Source organism: Myotis myotis, unplaced genomic scaffold (assembly GCF_014108235.1).
Source record: "Myotis myotis isolate mMyoMyo1 unplaced genomic scaffold, mMyoMyo1.p scaffold_m19_p_9, whole genome shotgun sequence".
NCBI classification, from domain to species: domain Eukaryota; kingdom Metazoa; phylum Chordata; class Mammalia; order Chiroptera; family Vespertilionidae; genus Myotis; species Myotis myotis.
Window position 1 is genome coordinate 80127791 of NW_023416401.1, and position 6178 is coordinate 80133968.

Consider the following 6178-nt stretch of genomic DNA (forward strand, 5'->3'; position numbering starts at 1 on the left):
ATAAGGGAACCAACTTTATGGGAGAACATAATCGCCAGTGATACATCTGATAAGTGGTTAATTTCCAACATATGCAAAGAACTCATACAACTCAACAAAAGGAAGAAAAACAATCTAATTTTAAAATGAGCAAAGGGCCTCAATAGACAATTCTCCAAATAGGACACACAGATGGCCAATAAACATATGAAAAGATGCTCAATGTTTCTAATCATCAGAGACATGCAAATTAAAATTACACCTGCTAGAAAGGCTACCATCAATAAGTCAACAAACAAGTGCTGGTGAGATGAGAAAAGGGAACCCTAGTACACTGCTGGTGGGAATGCAGACTGGTGCAGCCACTGTAGAAAACAGTATGGAGTTTCCTCAAGAAATTACAAATGGAACTACCATTTGACCTAGTGATCCGACTTCTGGAAATATATCCTAAGAATCCCAAAACACTAATCAGAAAGAATATATGCATTCCTATGTTCATAGCAGCGTTGTTTACAATAGCTAAGATCTGGAAATAGTAGATAAGTGGATAAAAAGCTGAGGTACATTTACATAATGGAATGCTATGGAATACTATGCATCAGTAAAAATAGAAGGATCTCTTACCTTTTGAGGCAACATGGAGGGACCTGGAGAGTATTATGCTAAGTGAAATTGGCCAGTTAGAGAAAGACGAATATAACATGATCTCACTGATCTGTGTTATCTAATGAACAAAATAAACTGTTGAACAAAATAGGTCCAGAGGCATGGACGCATGGAACAGACTGACAGATCTCAGTGGGGACGAAGGTGGAGGGGATGGGAAGAGATTAACCAAAGAACATATATGCATATAAACATACTCATGGATACAGACAATAGTGTGGGGAAGGCCTGGGGTGGGGCGGAAGCTGGGTGAAGGGGGGCAAAGAGGGGAAAATGGGGGACATCTGTAATACTGTCAACAATTAAAAAAATCAGAGCCACATGTCAAATGCCTCAAGGCTAGCGACTACTAAACTGGACAATACAGAGAGAGAACATTTGATCATCACGGAAATTTCTATTGGACGATGCTGGTATACACATAGAGCCAGACAATGTCACCTCAAGGAAGCTATTGGTGGGGGCATGTGAATGTCTCCTTCTTAGATTCAAAGAACACTGTTCTACAATAATTGTTTTTTTCAAAATAATGGTTGTCAAAACTGCAATCAGAATCTATAAAGAAAACATTAAAAGGAGTGTCAAAGTTATATACTGTTACCATTGTTAGTACTTGACTAATCAACTCATCAATATTATTTTAACCTTGATGTTAATTATAATAATTTAGATATTAGAAAAAGGAAATTAAAAATATTTTACTTATAAGCTACAACTATACTAAAATTCAAACATAAAAATTTAATACCTACAGCTATGCAGCAATATATGAGTCCAAGGATGGAAAAATAAAATGCCTGGTGAGCAAATGTTATTCATTATATAACAGCATGTCAGTGTAGCACAGCTAATATTTTACTAAATTTTGGATCTCATGCAGGCTTTCTTCAAGAAGCAAGGTAAAAATTGACAATCCTTTATTGACCTACTCATTGTAAAAGAAAATACATTGCATTTGCTAAAAATCCATAATTGATAACATGTTTTAAAAGACTGACAGCTTTTCTCCAGAGATGAAAACAAGACAAAGATGTCCATTCTCACCACTTTTTAAAAATAGTATTCTGAAATTCTAGCAAGGGCAGTTAAGTAAGCATGGAAATCAAATCAAAGGCATCCAGATTGGAAAGAATAAAATAACCTCTGTTCATTGATGGTATTATCTTGTTTGTATATAGAAAATCTTAAGGAAACTATTAAAAACTGTAAAAACTAATAAGCAAGTTTAGCAGTAATAAGATATAAAATTAACATACAAAAATCAATTGTATTTTAATACTTACAACAGCATCAAAAAATAAATTCTAAGGAATACATTTAACAAAAGAAATACAAAATGTATACCTACAAAACTGCAAAACAATGTTGAAAGAAATTTTAAAAGACCTAAATAAATGCAAAGACATCCTATCTTTATGGTTGGAAGACTTAATATGGTTAAGTCCCAGATTTGATCTCCAGCTTCATTGCGATCCCTATCAAAATCTCTACTGATATCTTGGTAGAAATTTTCATGTTGATCCTAAAATTTACATAGAAATTCAAGGGACTTCAAATAACCAAAACAATCTTGGAAAAGATCAACAAAACCATAAGGCTTACACTGGTTGATTTCACAATTTACTACAAAGTTACAGAAATGAAAACAGTCTGGTACCGCCATTAGAGTGGACATAAATCAATGGCATAGAATTGAGAATTCAAAAAATAAACCCTCACATTTATGGGCAATTAATTTCCACAAAGGAGTCAAAACAATTAGATGGGGGGAAAGAGTATTCTCTCCAGGGAACTGTTGGGATAACTGGATATCCACATGAGGTAGGGTTGGACTCCTACTTTGTCTCACATACAAAAATTAACTCAAAATGGGTAAAAGGTCTAAAATTAGAAAAGTCTTAAAAGAAAACAAGGGTGTAATTCCTCATGGCCTTGGATACTCAATTATTTCTTATATATGGCACAAAAATCACAAGTAGCAAAAGAAAACAAATACATTATCAAAGTTAAAAAAAAAGTTGTTCTTAAAAATGAAAGATAGCTTGGCCTATGTGACTCAGTGGGTGAGTATTGACCTATGAACCCGAAGGTCATGGTTCAATTCCTGGTCAGGGCACATTCCCAGGTTGCAGGCTTAATCTCCAGTGTGGGTTGTGCAGGAGGCAGCCGATCAATGATTCTCTCTCATCATTGATGTTTCTACCTCCCTCTCCCTTCCTCTCGGAAATCAATAAAAATATATTTTTTAAAAAATTGAAAAGACAACCCATAGAATGGGAGAATAGGAGGAAATATTTGTAAATCATGTATATGAAGAGTCTCCAGAATATACAAAGAAATATACAACTCAATAATAAAAAGACAACTAATTTAATTAAAATACAGGTAAAGTATCTGAATAGACATTTATCTAAAGAAGATATACAAATGGCCAATAGGCACAAGAAAAAATGTTCAACATCAGGGAAATATTAGTCATTAGGGAAATTCAAATCAAAATATACTAATATACTAATAAAAATGTTCAACATCATATATTATTCATCATGGGAATACAAATCAAAACCACAATGAAATATCATGTCACTCCCACCATGATGGCTAGAATAAAAAAGACAGATAAAAACAAGTGTTGGCAAGGACATGGAGAAATTGGAACTCTCTCATATGCTGCTGGTGGAGATATATAATGGTATAGCTGCTTTGGAAATTAGTTTGGCAATTCCTCAGAATTTTAAACTTACAGTTACCGTAGAATAAAATAGTTCTTCTAGGTACATACCCAAAATAAATCAAGGCATATGTCACACAAAAACCCGTACACAAATGTTCATAATGGCATTATTCTTAATAGCCAAACAGAGGAAAGAACCTAGATGTCCATCACCTGATGAATGTATAAGTAAAATGTGATATATACCCATTAAGTGGATTGTTATTTGACAATGGAAAGACATGATGTCTTGATTTGTACCACAATCTGGGTAAACTTTGAAGATATTATGCAAAATGAAATAAACCAGCAACAAAAGACCACATATTGTATAATACCATTTTCAGAATAGACAAATCTGAAGAGACAGAATGTCCATGACTGATTGCCTAGAGATTGGGAGTATGGGGTATGGAGAGGATGACTGCTGATGGGTATGGGTTCCTTTGGGGATAATGAAAATGTTCTAAAATTGTTTGCAGTGATGGTTGTACAATTGTATAAATATGCTGAAAGCATTTGAATTGTACACTTTAAATGAGGGAACTGTTATGTTATGCAGATTATATCTCAGTCAAGCGATTAAGAAAAGAAGAAATTATATTCCCCATTTAATAATCAACTGTGGGGGTCACCAAATGCATCTCTGAGCCCTCCTTTCTCCCTGCTGGAGGTTTTATATGAGGCAGCAAATGATATCAGCAGCTGCCCCCCTGTAAGCAGAGTTTTGTGTCTGTCATCTCAGTGGATCTTTCATGAGCCAGAGGTGGCTCACGGCTGCCCAGTGTGCCCCGCTTTGAAACTAGAGAGAAATTGTGCCTTGTAGATCCATGGGCTACCACCTTGGTCTTCTCACTAAGGTTTCCTCTTGTGGCCCTTCTATCAAGAAGAGTTTTCTGAGAAAAGGGAAGCACAGGAAAGAAGCAATGCAACTCCAGAGGGTGGACAGTGTCCCTTTCTGGCTGCATATGGTGGTCTCAGCTTAGGCCACAGATGGTGAGTGGGCACTTACGCAAAATAGAATCTATTTTAAGTCACTCTTAGCTCACTGCTTTTGAAGTTTTTAATAAACGTATTTTGATCGGCTTCATGAAAGAGCAGCCCTTATGAACTTAGGAAGGGCTGTGTTTCTCTCCCCTGAGCCCAGTGGATGTGTTTCCCCAAAAAACAAATTTCACAAGTGAACAGATGTTTTATCACATGCATCTAACCAGGCCATGTAGTAGAAACCTGTCCCAACTCAACCCCCAAATAATGGCCAATTGACTATTTAGTTGCTAAATCTGTGGCTTCTTGATTTGAGTTGCAGAAGGCAAGACGATAAAAGCACGCTTAAGACCCAGATACCAGAGGAATTTCATGGGTGCAAGAGGTTGACATGCTTTCTTCGGTAAGAGCCAGAGAGTAGATGTCTTGGGCTATGCAGGCCCTTTGGCCTCTGCTATAATGTGAGTGAGCGTGTCAGTGTTCAGTACAATTGCTTACCTACTACTATGTAACAAGTACCCCCCAATTTAGTGATGGAAACAATTAATATTTACAAACCACCATTATCTGGACAGGTCATTACTGAACAATAATGACCTGAGTTCTTTCTGCAATTCTCAGGTGCCAGACCAGGCAGATGGATTATTTTCATCAATATCTGGCTCCATGAGGGTTGCAGACCTTTGGCGGCTGAGAACAGGATGGTTTGACAATTAGGGGTGAACTGACCGAGAACATCTTGACCTTGGGCAGACGGGCTTTCTGGGAAGTGAAGGAGTTACAGAGGGCAACTATAGGGAGGGAGCCTGACTCTGGCATGAAGGAATGCCAATATTTGAGTCCATCACTCGGAAATCCCACTCCCACCCACAGGCTTGTGGGTGCCAGAGGCTTCAGCAAGCTCAGTGGGAAGAGGGAAGGGGGTGGCTACTCATTTGGGGAGCTTCAGGCCCCACTCACCTGCATCCAGAGCCAGCCCACCCACTGAGGGATAGAGAAACATTCAGTCCACACCCAAATCTTTGGGAATAATTTTCATACTGGGAAAAACTCAAAAGCTGGATCCCAGAGCAGCGCTGGCAAAGGCTCTTCTTTAGAGTTTATTTGCCTTTGGAAGGGACTTATGGGATATTTAACGAGACCCTTGCTTCCAGCGTCCCTTAAAGAGTGCTCCTGAAAGAGGGTCATTAGGACACTACTTATCTCTTATGCCACAGGCACAGGGGTCATGGTCATCACTTTCATGTTTCTGATGACTAGCTGGCCACTGAAGAACCTTGGAGCCAACAGACGCAAGGGAGCATTCTGGCATCGTTACCCATCGTCCGCATTTAAAACTCCAGCTGGTTCTCCTGCAAGGAAGAGAAGCGCACACAGCTGATAATAAGTTAATTCAAAACTTGTCACAGAGACACTTTTCAGCTCTGTTTTCTCACAGAATGTGCTTTTCCTGCTGTTTTCCTGTGTTTTTGAGCTTTTTATATTATGTCTTGCAATCCAAAGGTTGTATTTCATTGGGAAGTAAGCAGTCTCTGAATCTGGGAAAAATAGATTGAAAAAAATATATTTGGCTTTCTGTTTTCCAGATCGTGTTTGCTGTTATTTCCATTTCTGGCCCAGCATCCTCCCAAAGCATTGAGAATGTAATTCAAATGAATCATTTCTCCAGCTCAGGAGAAGTGACCAAGATGAGGACACCCTGCCCCAGAAGGTTCAAGCATCGCTGCCTCTGGTGGAGTCGGAGGCAGCTGGGTCTGGAAACAGGGTGTCCCTATTGTGATAAGCTGAAGAGAAGGGAATCTGCCAACCAAGGCAGCCCCTGCAGCTTTT